Source organism: Moschus berezovskii, chromosome 25 (assembly GCF_049115385.1).
Source record: "Moschus berezovskii isolate FMDL1 chromosome 25, NW_MosBer_1.0, whole genome shotgun sequence".
Lineage (NCBI taxonomy): Eukaryota > Metazoa > Chordata > Mammalia > Artiodactyla > Moschidae > Moschus > Moschus berezovskii.
The window spans coordinates 16,795,686-16,813,643 of NC_142484.1; the positions used below are offsets into that span (position 1 = coordinate 16,795,686).

The 17,958-nt window shown below is 38.5% G+C and overlaps 1 protein-coding gene across 6 annotated transcripts in view; it reads left to right on the forward strand.

Moving 5' to 3' along the window:
* Positions 1-17,958, forward strand: part of ARHGAP32 (Rho GTPase activating protein 32) — a 194,354-nt gene that overhangs the window by 144,581 nt on the left and 31,815 nt on the right. The window contains exon 1 of one of the 6 annotated variants that reach the window (XM_055415884.2): positions 9,677-10,356. The exons of the other annotated variants lie outside the window; for them this stretch is intronic. The gene's annotated coding sequence lies outside the window, so the exon portion shown is untranslated. Of the gene's footprint in view, positions 1-9,676; positions 10,357-17,958 lie in introns of those variants that run through there. 6 annotated transcript variants of the gene reach the window in all.

Here is a 17,958-nt window from a genome sequence, read left to right on the forward strand (position 1 = left end):
TCTTGCCCAGTTGCCCTGGATGTGTTACAGTGTTGAAGTTTTGAGAACAGGCATCCTTGTCTTACTTCTGATCTTTTAGAAGAAGTCACCTAATTGTTTGTTGCTATGTAAACATTTTTAACTGTGCGGTTTTCATAGGTGCCCTTTGTCAAGTTGACAAAGTACCCTTCAGTTCCTAGTTTGTTGAATGATCTTATCAGCAAAGGGTGTTGGATTTTGTCAGACATCTTTTGTAATGTGAGCTTTATCTCTGGCTGTGCTGGGTCTTCCTTGCGGCATGCGCCCTTCTCTAGTTGCGGAGAGCAGGAGCTACTCTCTAGTGGTGGTTTGTGGCCTTCTTGTTGCGGTGGCTTCTCTAGTTTTTGCAGCATGGGCTCTGGGGCGTGCGGGCTTCAGTACTTGCGGCTCCCAGGCTCTAGAGCACAGGCTCAATATCTGTGGCTCATGGGCTTAGTTGCTCCATGGCCTGTGGGGTCTTCCTGGACTAGGGATCGAACCCATGTCTCTAGCATTGGCCCATGGACTCTTCACCACTGATCCACCAGGGAAGCCCTGTCTGAAACTTTTTATCCATCTGAGATGATCATGAGTTTTTGTGGTCACTGCTTTAAAGTTACCAAAATTCTATATCAAAAATTTACGTTTATTTCTTGTATATTATTTTCATGTATTTCTGCTATATGAGCTATATAATGTTTCTTAATTATAAAGTCTTATCTTTGATCATGTTACCTCAGATATACTGTAACCTGTTTTTAAAAATTAGCTTAATATTGGTATTGTGTCAAATACTTTCTCATGTTCTGAATATGAAAGTGAATTTCTAATCGTGACTTGAGAAAGTTAATCAGTTATTGACAGTTCTGGAAAATGGGTTTCTATGAATAGACCTGTGTGGCATTGTTAATTCTAAATTAGTAGTGATGTATAATGACATCACACCTTCAAAAGCTAATATTTTATCTTTGATGGGCAACATTGCAGGGTTGGCATAGGCAAATATGCATTCTTAATACATTTTGAAAAGGATAATGTGAGTTCTATCAGCCTCAGGCTTGTTTCACACTTTAAAACTGTCTTTGCCTTCAGTACAAATAACTTGAATGTTCTATTTATTTTTAACATTGCCATCTGTCACTGTGAGATACCAGGTCTGAAAGATGGAGCTATAGTTTGAGACTGCAACTTAAAGCTCTCTATATTATTGCACAACAAGGGCAATAAGGAAAATTTTCCCTTTGAAACTCTTCTTAATGTTCTCAGTATGACCAATTATTTGTGTCTGTAAAAATGAAGTTAATGAATCACCATGTCCTGACCAAGTTAGCACGTATCCATGGTACCTTAAGGAAAAGGGCGTGTGTGGGGTGGGGAGGTGGGGAGGAGAGTTAAGAGGAAGAAAGGTAAAGGCTTGTTCCAAAGAAACTGGCGTTTGTTCCGTCCCCACAGGTTCTGCTTTGACAGCTGATGAGGCTGAGGTGAGTGGGAGGCAGAGGAAGGAACTTCTGTGTGTGTCTCCTGCTTGGCATTTACTGAGCAGTTATTTACTGATGTCTTTCTTCAAGTTTTCAGTCTTCTCAGCTGTTGCCTCCGCAGATGTTTCCTTTGCTCTCTTCTCTCCTCCTCCACCCCTTCTGATGTTGGCTCACCGTCCTCTCTCCAGCTCCTGTGCTTTCTGCTGACCTCTTCTCTCTGTGCAGCCTCTCTGAAGCCCATCTAATGAATTCTCCAGTTCTCGTAGCAGGCGTTTTCTTTCTAGGGTCAACATTTGGTCTTTATTAATTTCCATGGTTGAATCCCATCTTCCCACCTTATCCACCTTTTCTTCCAGAAAGAAAGAAAGAGTTTGGGGAGGGAAGGAGTGGGCAGAAGTGGAGAAAGAGTGAAGAGAAAAGAAAAGAAAAGCTTACTTTATGGGCATGAGCTTCTAAAACTGGAGGACTAGAGGATTTAGACAAACCTCCCCTCTGAAAACAGAAAATCTGGACAGAAATGTAAAAATATAATATAGTCTCTTTGAAGCATTGGAGAGTTAATAAGGTACTGAACAGTTACTGAGCTAAGATGAAGCAGAAGAAGGAAATCCAGAGAAGTGACCCAGTGTGTGGGGACCTGAACTCTCAGGGTATCAGTTGATGGAGCAGAAAAAGTCCTGGTGCTTTCAGAACAACGCATGAAGCCCAGTAGGGCCGAGTTGTTGATAATGCCCCGAGCTTTAAGTTAGGAGTTGTGCTGAAATTGACAACTGATTCTAAGTAGATTCTAAAATTTGTACGGAAATGCAGAGCCCAAAATACCTAAGACAATGTTGAAGAGCAAAATAGTGGAAACTTAATATTATAGATATCAAGACTTACTATTAAAGCTTCACTGATTAAGATACTGAGGTTGATACAAGGATAGACAAATAGAATAGCGATAAAGAACAGAGTGCAGGAACAAACCTGTGTACATATATTAGTAGATCCTTGATTTATGCACTGTAGAGCATTGTGAAAAGGACAGTCATTTCAGTAAATGGTGCTAGATCTTGAAGATTATAGATCTATATGTGAAAGGTGAAACAGCAAAACTTCTAGAAGAGAATACAGTGGAACATCTTCATGGGCTATTTTTGTGATCTTGAAGTGAAGAAGTGAAGTCACTCAGTCATGTCCAACTCTTTGCGACCCCATGGACTGTAGCCTGCCAGGCTCCTCCATCCATGGGATTTTCCAGGCAAGAATACTGGAGTGGTTATCATGATCTTGGGTTATACATAAAACAGTAATCCTAACTGAAAAGCTTAATTATTAAACTTAAAGTTCAGAAAGTAAATTGTAATATACTATTAAGATAGTGAAAAGGGCAAATCACAAAGTGATAAAGATATTTGCAGCACACTTATCTGACCAAGGTCACATAACCAAAGTGTGTAAAGAATCAGAAAAGGAGAAATAAACTGATTTTTTTTTAATTGCATGAAAACTTGAGCAACAGATATCAAAATGCTGAATAGTCACACCACAAGTTGTTCCACATCATGAGTCTTTAGGGAAATGCAGATCAAAACTTTATTAACTCATGAAAACATACTCACCAGAATGCTTAAAATTTGAGAGTAGCAATACCCAAAGTTGGCAAGGGTGTAAATCAATGGGAATTCCCATGTACTGCAGGGTAGTGTGATGTGGGACAAGCAGTGTTTGACACTGCCTACTAAGTTGTACACGTATATACCTTGTGACCCAACAGCCCCACTCTTAGGTATATATGTAGTATGTTCACAGCAATCTTATTCCTAATTGTCAAAAAACTAAAGAATTTCAAAGGTATATCCACAGTGGGATAGATAAATAAAGGCATGTTCATTAAGTGGATTCCTCCAGTGAAAATGAAATGAGTCATGGCTATGTGCAATGACATGGATGAATACCACACAAATATTGAGGGAAAGAAGCTTAATTTACCTACATACTTACACTGTATAATCCCATATATGTAAGGAGAGAGTTCAAAGTCATAGAGTTGGGGGCTATTGTGTGGTGATAAAGTTTAGGCAGTGGTACTTCTGGAGAGGACAGTGAGCAGGTGGGTAGGAGGGAGGATCTGGAAGTGCTGGTAATGCTCTGTTGGTCCAGGTGGTGATTATACAGAAGCGTGATGACACAGAGCATCTTTTCATGAGCTTATTGGAGAAATGTCTATTCAAGTCCTTTGTCGATTTTTAATTGGTCACTTCATGTTTTTTAAATATACCTCCCATCCAGGTAAATCCTCCTTACGGTATTGCTTTAATACACAAAGGTTGAAAATCACATTCTCAAAATAGATGTTATACTTCTGTACTGTGAAGTACTCTGCAGCCCTCAAAAGAATGAAGTAGAAGCATATGTGCTCACCCAGGGTTTTTTATTCTGTGAATTGTTGTTAAATGAAAGAGCAAATCACAGAGCAGTACAGTCCTATTGTAAACTCATAGAGGATCAGGAGGATGCATCCCTCACTGGAGAGGCACATGAGATTGCAAATATAGCAACAGACATTTTTTTTTCCATTTGCTTCCGTACTATTTAACTCCTTTACACTGATCATATATTACTCTTTATAGACTATAATCTCCCCTTCACTCCACCCTGTCCAAATAGGTAATTTCTAAGGTCTTAATGCAACCACCCCATAAATAGGTATTTTGTGAAAGCAGATTTAATGCAGATGTGTTTTATTTAGTTTATATACCTATGTGAAAAACAGGACAGAGAGGTGAGAGCACAGGCTTCAGCCTTGGGTTTAATCCCTGTGCCATGTTTTACTGTCCCTGTGCATGTCATTTGGCTTCTCTGATTTTTAATTTCCTCATCTAGGAAGTGAGCCAAGATTCATTTGAAGCTTAGACGTAAAGCATTTAAAGCCCCCTGGATACTTAATCACCATCAGCCATTATTATTTTATCGATTTATGGTTATCTACTATGTTATATCATTTAAATTCAGGAGTGTCTAAAATTAGGTCTATTTAGTTTATGTATATAACTTATTTAATGTGTTATTTGTTGGTATAAATTTATATGTAAATATTTCACAATATACCTGTAACAAACAAATTACATTCGCTTTCATGGGCCCATGGTGTGGAAGGCAGCTTCTTTGGATGGTCACTTGAATACAGTTTGCATCATAAATTTTTTTTTGTTAGCAGACATAGAAGGAACTGAGGTTTTCATTTTGGGGAAAGACAGTGATCAAATGTAATGCTAATGAAATCCTTACATTCATTTAAGAAGTAGTTTATAAAACAACCTGAATTTGTAGAGTAGTTTTGAAATTAAAAAGTCCTTGTATTCGTTTAGAAAACTGGCCCTTCAGAATCTTGTTTTTGTTATTGCTGTTATTTTATTTGCAATTTTGCCTAATTATAGTTTTTTTCCTTTATGTTCATCTGTTTGCTGCTGGATTGTTTGTTTTCTTTCTTTGAGTTTGCAGCACTTTGCTCTTCTGTAACCATGCTTCCTCACATGTCACTTTAGCATGAGGCAGCCACTCTATAACAAGTGAAAAGGTTCCGGTTTTTACTTCACCCCACGTGGAACATTGTAGAGAATATTCTTCCCATTGAACACATGCTTCCTTTATCACTCTGGAGGCAGATGTCTTAAGAATCAGATATTAAAATCAGTGCCTTAGGAGGCATTGCTCTAAGATTTAAAGGAGTTTCAAAATGCTAGAATTGCCAGGTATTTTTCTCTCCCAATACATAGATACATCAAGATAATACTTTTCTCACTCTCAGGGAAAAACAGAGAATTTAAAACACCCCATGTTTGTAGGTGCCTTAGATTTTTCGAATACTATATTTTTATTATATTGGACCTTGAATCTCGATACAGCCTTGCAGGATGCTAAGTATGCGGAATGTATTTCTGTTCCCCACACACCGCTTTTTAACTAGTAGAACAACTCAGAAAGACTTCCACCATGTGCCCGAGGTTTCACAGCTGGCCTTGAGAAGTCTTCTGACCTCTCCTGGTAATCACTGCCCACACCTAGTAGCCCTGGCCTTGCACCAGGTGGATTAAACTCATTTGCGATTGTTAAACTCAAAAACCAGAATTTTCCCACCACAGAACACTGAATAGAGGTAAAGTTTATTGTTTCGTCTCCCAAAACAAATTATTTATTTAATATCTTTTGGTTTTATTACAAGAGAAAATAAAAATGTATTTCTGTAAATGAACAGAACAGTAATTAGGGCAAAAGATGTGTTAAAGGGGAAATGAAGATGAGTGCTAATCAGAACCTACTCATTCGCTAGTTTTGTTTCAGCCATCATTCTTTCTAAGCCTCTCTAATAAATTTAAACAATATCTTTCGATTGCACCTCACTGCACATGAAACGTACCTCCAGACTCTACTCTGCTGTGTCATTCTCAGCCCTCCTCCTCCTCTGTTCTGCTCTTTTTCCCTGTGCTTGCTGGGCTCAGCTTTGTGTCCTCAGAGCATACCATGGGATCATGTAGCTTTCCCTCTGCTCCTGCTGCCCCTGCAGTCAAAATGCCCTCCTTCCCACTCCCCCCGAGTTGACATTTTCCTTGTATTTAGACTCAGGCCATAATCTTCTTATGCATGAAAGCTCCACTGACTGGCTCTCCCTGGCCTGTCTCTCCCTGACCAGCTCTCCCTGACCATTATCCCCAGGCCTGCGTCCTATTTGCCCCCGTGTCAGATCTAATAGCAGCTGTTTCCCTTGCTCACTAAGTTGCCATCTCCTCACTGGTGACAAATGTGTCTCATTCATCCTTGTCTCCCCCACAGGGTATGTGCACACCGGATACACAATTAATGCCTGTGGAATTAGTCTATCTTAATATTTACTACCAAAATAAAACTTTAGGATACAACCTTTATAACATGTAATCCCTGACTTCAGAAAACCTCAGTGATTTCCCTTTGTGCCAGAATTATATACTAAACCTTTAGCCTGGAATTTAAGATGCTCCATAAAATACTGGAACATTTATGTTTGTAACCTGTTTTTCCTGTTTCTCATCTCTACTCAGCATCAATAATATGTTTCCTTATTCTCTGCTTGGTTGTACTTTGGGTTCCCCCGCTTCTATGCCTGTGGTTTTTCTTCTGCGTGAGATGAGTTACTCTGTTCTTCATGGAGGTTCCTTGGCCGCTGCTTCACAAACTTGAATGTACATTCAGTCCGCCTGAGAGAGAGAGTTAAAAACTGTAGATCGTGATTCACTAGGGTGGGGCCTGATGTTCTGTATGTCTAAGAAGCTCCCAGGTAATTCCATAATACTGGTCCTAAGACTATAACAAAAGACTACAGCCTACAGTAGCTGTTTCTTGTGTCACTCATTTGGAAACAGAGTTTGGTAATAAGTTAGCTTATTTTGAATTTTATACTTCACTTTTTGTGTGACTTTTTCCTTCACCTAGAATTGCTTCTGGATAGATATTCTATTGTATATTAATTTGCATCCTTTATACATAGCATTTGTTTTAAAACAGTTGATCAATAATTATGAATAAGAATAATTTCTACTACTAGTATCAAAGATATTTCCTAAACTTCTATTTAGGCCTTAGCCAGTGCTTGGGATAGGTTCAGTCTAATCCTTGCCATATGTAAAGCAACTTTTCCATTTCTGGTCATTTCCATTATTCATTCTTTCAGTGATCAAACATTTACTGAGTGCATCCTGAGTACTAGGGCTAAAATAGTGGACGCAACAAACAAAAATATTGTCATTTTGCTGTTTGTATTCAAGTTGATGAATGGGAAAGAAAAAGGCAAGCACATTAAACATACACTAAGGTAGGTAAGTGCTGTGGAGAAAAATGAAGCCTAGAAGTGAGGTTAGAAAGTACTGGCATGTGGTTCCTGTGGGGCTGTAATTTCAGAGGAGGAGAGTGTAGTGGTCAGGGAGGGGTTCATTAGGAAGTAATGTGAAAGTGAAACTCGCTCAGTTGTTGTTTGTGACCCCATGGATAGTCCCTGGAATTCTCCAGGCCAGAATACTGGAGCCTTTCCCTTCTCCAGGGCATCTTCCCAACCCAGGGATCAAACCCAGGTCTCTCACGTTGCAGGCAGATTCTTTACCAGCTGAGCCACAAGGGGAAACCCAAGAATACTGGAGTGGTTAGCCTATCCCTTCTCAAGGGGATCTTCTTGACCAGGGAAATGAACTGGGGTCTCCTGCATTGCAGGTGGATTCTTTACCAACTGAGCTATCAGGGAAGCCCCATTAGAAGGTAACTTTGGAAGCGAAGACCTGAAGGAGATGAGGAGTAGAGATAAGCACTTACTTGTGGGAAGGGCTTCCCAGAGAGGAAACTGCAAGTGTAACGACACTGAGCAGCATGTGTCCAGGCTTGTTAAAGACTCATCAGGAAGGCCGGTTTGACTGGAGCAGTGAGTGCAGATGTGGGTGAGGTCTGGAGGGCGGAAGGGCATCAGATTCTCCTTGGGGCTTGGGTGCTACTGTGTGAATTTGGACTTTCGTTTAAAGCTAGATTGGAAGACGTGAAAAGGTTTGGAGCAGTGAAAATTCTATCATAAAAATTACCCAAATTAATTAAACCCTTGACAGTTTATCTGTAAATTCTACCAGTTTCATGGCCAAAAACATATCCAGAATCAGATCACATCTCACTCCTTTGACAGCAACCCTCCTGATAGAATGACTGGAAAGTAGCCTTTGCCTTCCCAGGAAATTCTCTTGTTGCCCCCACTAGCCACATAGACCCATCTTAGTTCTTCACAGGATAACCTCCATTTTGTAAAATGCAAGAAGAAAATAACAAGTGACCTCTCCTGTGCCATCAGCAGTCATTGAAAGACAGAGCATGATGCTTTTTATTTTTAGTGAGCCACATTTTAAACTTTGTGTTTTAGAATAATTATAGTCTCAGACAAAGTTACCAAAATAGTACAGAGAGGTCCCATGTATTCAAAACCCAACTTCTCCCAGTTGTCACACCTCACATACCTATACTGTACATCATCAAAACCAGGAAATGACATTGTCACCATGCAGTGAACCTGATTACAGATTCAGTCCACTTTCACCAAGGTTTGCACACACTCATGTTCTTACCTGTATTTTTACATGGCAGAAAGTGCAGCCTCTGAGTTTCAGGTGAGGGTTGTTTTGTCATTCTCCTGCACTCGGGCGAGCTACCGTCGAATTTATTTATCCCATCTGTGCTCGTCTGCTGGGGAGCAGGAGGGGCTCTTGAGTTGCACTGAGTGTCCCCCCGATGGCTTTTCTACAGCATGGACTCCCCTCTCCCTGCCTTTCTCCCCTCTCCTTTCCTCTTTCTGCTGGGCCCCTGCCCTTGTGTCTTCAGTGCTGAGGAGGGGAGGGTTAGGAGGGGTGGCTGTGCCTTTTCCATGAATAAACTCTTGGGAGCCTCATGTCCTATTCGTCAAAATCCATAAGTCCACAGCTGTTCCAGTGGTAAAAAAAAATCCACGTGTTTTGTTCCTGTCGTGCCCTGGATTTCTCTGTGGTCTCTCTTGTGAAATCACATCAATTCATTGTTTTTCTTATTGTGGCCTACCATTTATCAGCACTCCTGTATTCAGAACTTGGACCAGAGAGGCAAGAATGATAAACACTCCCCAGGCATCTTGAATTCAACAATTCCTACTTGTGTGACTTTGGCTTCCTCATCTCTAAGAGGGGAATAGTGTTCTAATCAACTTCATAGTGTTATAATGAAGACTGTCTATAAATTATTTAGAATCTTTCTGGCAAGTGAAACATCATTTCGTTTACTAGAAACAAGTGTCTGAACATGTATTTATATTGGTATTGGTGAAAAGTATTTAGAACAGAAAATATTAATTTAATATTAATATTTTAATATCTTCCAATTCATTTATTTTTTCAAATCTAGTCGGGTTAACAGTTCAGTACTGCTATTAGTATAAATGTTGAATCTTTTCAATATTTATATAAGTAGAGCTACAGTTTTAACACTTGGCAGTGCATAAAGGAGGAGGTCATAATCAGAAACATTTAATTCTGGATTTTTTTTTTGTATTGAAGTATAATTGATCATGTGCAATTCTTATTTTTTAATTCTGAAAAAAAAACTTTTCATTTGTATATTAAAAAATTGTGTATTCCAGTCTCAGAATTTTTCAGGCAAAGGCAGTATATATTGATGATTTTTTTGGTCTGAGTAGAAAACAATCACGACTCATTATCAGCAAAGATATTCAGAGTTATGTTCTCCCAGCCTGTCACTGCCAGTTTAATGATTCAGCCTTTTGTAGACAGTACTTCCTGCTAGATCAGTTTTTTTTTATTTTAATTGGGTATAAATACCATCATTTTTATAGGATACACTGTCTCCCATATGGATTGCAAATATAAACAACTGAATGTTCGGTGAGTTTTTAAAAAGTTAAAGTCTTAATTACGTATCAGTTTAGTCCTAATGTTTTCTGAGCAGAAAATATGTACCTGTGTGAAGTGGGTGGGTGGAGTTATCCTGGCGAAGCCTGTTCTGCAAGTGTAGTTGGGCTGGGGCGTCTCTGCTGTGTTGGAAAGCAGGACATGCAAAGAGAGGATTAAGCTCCTGCAGGCAGAGCTCTCCGGTGCACACAAACCACTCTGCTTGACTAAAGACCAGAAACCAGGGCTAAGGAAACTGCTGGGAGCAGAGCTGGAACCTCAGCGTGCTGGGAAGGTCTGACTGGGGGTCGCCCCATGGTGGTGGATAAGTCTGAGCTGGTGTGACTGTCATTCATTCTGCACGGAATGCAGAGCCACGGTGTCCTGTCGAGCCTACTGCCAAGTGCAGCCATTTGGAATAATTTTAATTATTGATCCTAAAACCTGTGCCACAGTGAGAGGTAAGGACATCTCAGTCAAGTATTCAAGTGTCTGACAAATATTTCACAGAGACTATTTTTTATATTGCATTTGGGCACGTATTTCCTTGGCTGCTTTTAGGTGACTGGCTAATTATTTAACTATCTACAAATGGAATAACTGAGCTTTAACCTTTGGCATAGTTGTAGAGAGGTGATCATTTTTTGAAGTAGATTTAAATATGTAGGTATTATCTCTTACTTTCCTAGGTTCAGGAAATACTTATTTTAAAATTTCAGATTAGCTTATTTCTTAATGCTTTCCAGACCTCAGGTTAATGTACAAAAGTTTGCATGTTAAAAGAACATATCTGTTTCATAAGCAGCAAATATATGTCATATTAAAAATTTTTTTTCCTGCTGGGTAAATAACATCTCAGTTATTGACAAATAGAAAATAGGCAGCACTGATTTACTGTAAAGAATTTGGTAGTCTGTATAGACTGTTCAAATTAGCATGAGGAAGTAATCCTTCTGCCCTTTTTTCTTCAGGTATTTTTTTCCTCGTTGGTATTAGCAAGCATAGCTATCTCTATCCATGATATATTTGCATTACTTCTTTTTTCCCTCTTGCACAGACTTTCTTACCATCAGGGGTAGCACTCCATATTTATATGGTGCTTCTTCAGATCTTGGTTATAAATACTTTTCATTAAGATAACATGGAGACCTCAGTTTTCTCTGAATCACAGACTAGCCCTGTTAAGAAGTTGAACATTTTTCTTTTCTACTACTGTTTAAATAATATTGATATTTTGATTTTCAAAACCACAAATGGAGAAAGCTCAGAATGTAGAGCTCCTTTTCACTGTCAACTTTTAAAGAGGCACCAGTTGCTCATATGATAATGGTTTTCAACTGTAACTTCTTTTTTAGCATATTATGTAGTACTGTATGATATTCAAGATGAGAGAGCAGGAATCTAAAGTTTCTTAGGTTAAGTTTGCACATAAGACAATTATATGGGCAGAAACTAGAAAGTGACCCTGTGTTTATGTGCACCTTTCCTTAGTGACCTCAGCCCTGAATTTAGGAGATAAGACCAGATACGATCAAACCTGGTTTGTAAAGCCGACTCAGGTTCTGGTTAGCCCTGTACCTCAGAGGATTCTACAAGTGTTCAGAGAAATTGCAGTGGTGAAACAACTCCTGTTTATTGACACATGCAGAGTTAAATGGCTGGCATTTGTAATTTCATATCAACATTGTTGTAACCCTGAGTGATGCTGCTGCTGCTGCTCAGTCACTTCTGTAGTGTCTGTGCGACCCCATAGATGGCAGCCCACCAGGCTCCCCCGTCCCTGGGATTTTCCAGGCGAGAACACTGGAGTGGGTTGCCATTTCCTTCTCCAATGCATGAAAGTGAAAAGTGAAAGCGAAGCTGCTCAGTCATGTGTGGCTCGCAGCGACCCCAGGGACTGCGGCCTACCAGGCTCCTCCGTCCATGGGATTTTCCAGGCAAGAGTACTGGAGTGGGTTGCCATTGCCTTCTCCGACCCTGAGTGATAGATATTGTTATTGCCATTCTCACTGTGTGTTTGAGGGAACTAGACTTAAATAGGTCATTTGCTCAAGGCCTTGCATGTGGTAAGTGATTAGAGAGTAGATTCCAGCCCTCAGGTCTGTCTGACTCTAATGTCCAAGTTCTTATTTCCCAGGCCAAAGGTCAGATCTTCCGTAGAGCAGGCTTCTAAGGCATCTGTCTTTAAATAGAGTTCTCCTTATCTGTTCTGTCTTCTTCAGTTATGGGACGTGTCTGCTCCAGCTCCTGCAGAAGGAAAGGATGGGAAGGGAAGGGGGAAATAACCTACACAAACAAAACCCACCCCGATCATATCAGTGTTCCACACCAAGCTTCATAGCTTAATAAAGGGCACAGGGTTTTTTGACTTCAAAGTGAATGTGATTACATTTTAATCTAATAAAATAATTTCAAGAAAACAATTTTCACACTGTTAAGATTAAGGTTCAACATGTTCATATTTCTAGAACTTAAGCAATAGAATTTAAATTAATTTTTATTGGAGTATCGTTGCTTTATAGTGTTGTGTTAGTTTCTACTGTACAGCAAAGTAAATCAGCTCTATGTATGTCCCCCTTTTCTCGGATTTCCTTCCCATTAAGTTTTTTTATAGTCCTCTTACTTTTGATGTTAGTGAATTCCTAAGAATCTGTACTTATTCCAATCTAATTTATAAGACATATATAAATCAGTGTTCTCTTAAAATAGTACTAGTTTTTAAGCTTCATGTCCAATAGTACTAGTTCACCTTGGAAAAATGAGAGCCCAGATTATTTAAAAATCCTCAGCAGAGATGCTTCTACAGTCTTTTTATTATAACCCATTCTAGTATTAGAACCCTTTAGTGTCAGGAATTTATATCCATCTCATGTTTCCTCCCACTCTCCTCTGCTAAAATGCAAATCTTTTTGTTCTGTATTTAGAAATGAAATTAGTCAAGAGTCTTTTATATAACTGAGGTGGTAAAGCTACCGAGATAAAAAATAATTTTTTACTTTGTTTTTGTGCAGAGTCGAGGAACAAAACCAATCACATCTATTGTTTTAATTTATAATTTAAAATTTAAAAATAAAAGTACCAATTTAGCAAGGAGAGTGTAAAATTTACTTATATTACCCTAAAATCATTAAGCTAAATTTGAGCCTTTTTTCATGTTCGTTACTAAAATTTGTAAGTCCTAGAAAAGTTAACGTATGATGTGAATAATAAGACTGTCTTAATCATACCCTGATGCCCATTTCCCCAAGGAAACGGTGATTTTTGAAGCTCTTACCATAGCATGCCCTTCGTGGTTTATCTATCACTGTTTATGTCCTGCCCTGGGAAGAGCAGCAGTATGAAGTTGCTTTGATTTCATTCTTAACTCTGAAAAAGAGATATTTTTATTCAAACACCCAAGTATTTTAGTGGAACACAGGCATGCTGTTCCATGTAAGAGTTGTATTGGATATTCTGAAGAAGCAGCTTGTTGCCAGTTTTCTGCTTCTCTTTTTCCTAATGAACTGTTCTTATCTCCTCAGTGTCTGAACAGCTCTTCTCTAAAATTTACTACAGATTTATTTTCTAGGTCTATTAGTTGCATCCATTTGCACTCCTCTCTGTTTTACCTTTTGAAATGCCTCCTCTTCTCTGCTATGAGTAAATGGAAACCTATTTGACTTACGTAACTGTTAGTAGCCTCCGCTCGCTCTGGGTACACGCATGCTCAGTTGTGTCCGACTCTTTAAGACCTTAGGGACTGTAGCCCGCCAGGCTCCTCTGTCCATGGAATTCTCCAGGCAAGAATATTGGAGTGGGCTGCCATTCCCTCCTCCAGGAGATCTTCCTGACCCAGGGATCTCTTGTGTCTCCTGCATTGGCAGACATCTTCTTTACCATGGCGCCACCCGGGAAGCCCCATTAGTAGCTTTCCAGGTTTTCAAACAAGAGCCATTACTGTCAGAGCTATTTTATATTCAGTATTGCATGTACAGGACATTTCTCAAATACCTGGTTTCCTCCTTTGAGGTTGGAATGTACAGATGCCAGAACCCTTCTAGCGGCCACATTCCAGAACCTCATCCCTGGCCTGGGCTGGTCCCACATGTTACCCCAGCAGCTGTCACACACATCAGTCTGAGAACTGTGTTTTTTCTCTTACTTCCAAAATTGTTTATGATTCTGTACTTTCTTATTCCATAATAACTTCAACAGTATGTTAAGATTTAATGCTCAAATTTATCTACATATTTTCTTGGGCATCTACTTTGGGATGGGTGGAGGCCAGTGAATCCCAACGCTGAAATTGCTTTATTCTTGCTTTAAAAACTAGCAGGAAACTCAGTAGTTCCTAGAGAGACATCAAATATTTTACATTTTGAATATCAACCTGATAGAATATAAGTTTTCAGAAATTCAGGATGTATAGAAAATATTCACCTTTTTTTCTCTTACTATAGTGAATTCCTGAAACTTAGTTCAAAAATTAATCTTTATAAACTGTATGGCACTTTTTCTAGTAAAAATAGTGTTATAAATGCCCATTGTAGTGTTCACCAGGGACTTGCTAACAGATCAGAGAAACGGTGTATCATATGGCATGGTCAACAACTGTAAATATTTTTAACATTTAAAGATAGCATGCTTGTGCTTCAAGTTCTGGAAATAGTTATAAGCATGCTGTATAAATGATGTACGTAAGGACTTCTTATTTCTAAATTTTCATAGAGAAAAATAAAATAATTAAAGTGATTTAACTTTAAAAAACTAAACTTGATATACAATGCTTGAAATAATAACATTTAACAATGGCCTTTCTATTTTAAATTTTTATAGCAGCCTTTTCCAAGATAATTTAGCAAGCTGAATATATTTTGTTATATAGCTCTCCAGTGGAATTTTAAATTATGTCCTTTTTTCCTCCTGATAAATTTTCCTAAAGCAAAGACATTTCCCACAAACTCTAGAGCTTTCTCTGCTTTTCTAACTTTATACTTTCTCAGAGTGTTTCTTGATTCCTCAAGTATTTCCATTGAAATCGAGAATTCATGAATTGCCTCATTAAACTTCTCATGCTTCATATTATTAAACTGAGATCTAAACTAGCTACTTACCTTGTCTGAAAGTTTGCAGCAACTTATTGACCAAATTAGGACTTAAACTACATCTCTGCATTCCTGGTCCAGTATACTTCCACTTGCTCTTGCCTGCCCAATAATAGGCATGTTTGGATGGGTAGCCTTCATTGGACTGTTTTATTATTGAAAGTTGAAAGTTTAGTCACTTAGTCGTGTCTGACTCTTTGCAAGCCCATGGACTGTAGCCTACCAGGCTCCTCTGTCCACGAGATTTTCCAGGCAAGAGTACTGGAGTGGGTTGCCATTTCCTTCTGCAGAGGATCTTCCCAACTCAGGGATCTAACCCGGGTCTCCCTCATTGAAGGTAGATGCTTTACCTTCTGAGCCACCAGGGAAGTCCTTGTTTTATTATTAGAAAGACCTAAAAGCTTTTAGTTTCTGAGCTATTGGTTTAGTATGGTTTCTAAATCTTACAAATAGGATTGCTAACATTTTATCCTTGCTGAATGTCTTTACGATGTACAAAAGCTATATATTTAGATATTGTAGAATAGCACCAAATAAACTAAAGAAAAGGAATTGAATTATGAGATTAAGTCATCCTAATAATTAGAGCTGGATACAGGAAAGGTATAAAGGTATAGAAAGAAAAGGTATGAAATATCATTCTTCTGATAACCTTATTTTATTTGTTATTATTTTGAATGTAATGGGAGATGAATTATATTTTGTTTAGCATACCTCATCTGACAGATAGAAAATGTGAATGATCAGATATTGGTTTGTGTTTGAATTTAAATCATTTAGAGTGTGAGGCTAACTGAAACTGAATTTAAATTAGCTCATGGAAAGCACTGAAGCATCGTAGACCCTCAGTACGTGTTAACTACTCTATAATGCTATGATTTGTCTAGTCAAGGCTATGGTTTTTCCAGTGGTCGTGTATGGATGTGAGAGTTGGAATGTGAAGAAAGCTGATCGCTGAAGAATTGGTGCTTTTGAACTGTGGTGTTGGAGAAGACTCTTGAGAGTCCCTTGGACTGCAAGGAGATCCAACCAGTCCATTCTAGAGGAGATCACTCCTGGGTGTTCATTGGAAGGACTGATGCCAAAGCTGAAGCTCCAATACTTTGGCCACCTCATGAGACGAGTTGACTCACTGGAAAAGACTCTGATGTTGGGAGGGATTGGGGGCAGGAGGAGATGGGGACGACAGAGAATGAGATGGCTGGATGGCATCACCAACTCGATGGACATGAGTTTGAGTGAACTCCGGGAGTTGGTGATGGACAGGGAGGCCTGGCGTGCTGTGATTCATGGGGTCGCAAAGAGTCGGACACGACTGAGCTACTGAACTGAATGATATGATATTACTCTAATTTCTAAGTTTTCCTTGTTTCATTGGAGATTAGGTTTAGGGTTCAGTTTGTCTTTTTCTTTCTCTTGCCTTTGTAGGACTGGGAACAGGCCAGTGAGACAGCAGGTCTAACAAGACCAGAAGATGTACAGAGATAAAAATAGAATCAGTGACAATTTCTTAAGTGCATCTTTATTCCATCAAATGAAAACCTACTTTGAGTTTGGTTTGCAAGAAACTCTCAGAGGGTGTTTTTTGTAAGACTAAAAAAGATAAAACAACAGAATTATTCATATGTATTTTCAGTCATTGGATTAAAGAAGTTCTTTTATATCATTTTCATCTCTTTATTTATATTAAAGCTCTTCTATATTATGAAAAAAGAAAAGTTAGAAGAGGTTCTATACCTCAGTTACTGGAAAAAGTGTTTTTTTTAAGTTCAGTTTATTTAATATTTGAGTCACATATAATCTAGCTCATCCAGATTTTTTTCTTTTAAAATTTGTCAAATTATTACTCTAGTGAATCAGTTTAATTTCCAAGTCCCTTTATTTTCAAATAAAAACTTTTTTGGTTTAGTGTAAAATTAATTGATATACTCAAAACTATAAACTAAGTAAGAATTATGTCATATTTTTTCCAGCATGAGTGCTGACTTAACTGGTTCAAAAGTTATGTTTCTGAGTTGCCCACAGATCCTTTCAGGACATATGACAGTGCATGCTAAAAATAAGTTGATTTTGACAACTCTTCCCAATATCCCTTTTAATAAATTTGAAAATACCAAGTAACATAGTTCACGTCAGCTATTTAAGACTGTCACTGGAAAGATATGGCATGTTTCTTTGCTTCTATTTAAGACATCAGCAACCTATTAAAATTTTTCTATTTTTAGAATTCTTTATGTACACTTGTACCCTGTAGAATTCTTTTATGTTTGAGTTTTTTATTGAAAGGCACTGCTGATATGTTTACAGGATTCCTATGTTTATTACAATTTCTAAAGGAGAATTTTGCCTTGGCTTAAGGCTTTAGTTTTTGATGTTGCCACTTGCCTCTGAAGTCTGGTGTACTCATTTACCTCCCGGCAACAGATATGAGGCAAGCAGGAGCACAGGAGCTTTATCACATGAGTATAAAAGCAAAACTTTAAACGTACCTATGGTTGTCCCCAGTGACTCAGTGATAAAGAGTCTGCCTTCAATGCAGGAGATGTGGCAAGAGCCTCAGGTTCAGTCCCTGGGTTGGAAAGATCCCCTGGAGAAGGGCATGGCAACCCACTCCAGTATTCTTGCCTGGAGAATCCTATGGACAGAAGAACCTGGTGGGCTGTAGTCCATAGGGGTCACAAAGAGTCTGAAATGACTGAAGCGACTTAACACAAGCAGGATGGTTGTCACATTCAAAACTTAAAAATTAAGTAGGCAAATTAAATGATTATCTTCACAGATATGGAGAAATCATTTGATAAAAGTCAACACTTGTTCATTTTATATATTTTGACAATTAAAAATAGGGAGTTATTTTTAAAAATCCGTTTAAAGTTTCTATCCAAAATCCAAGAAAATTTTATCTTAATGGTGAGATATAAGCAATCTGTTTAGATCAAGAACAAGATCATCGTTTATTCAAGGTTCAGTAAAATTAGA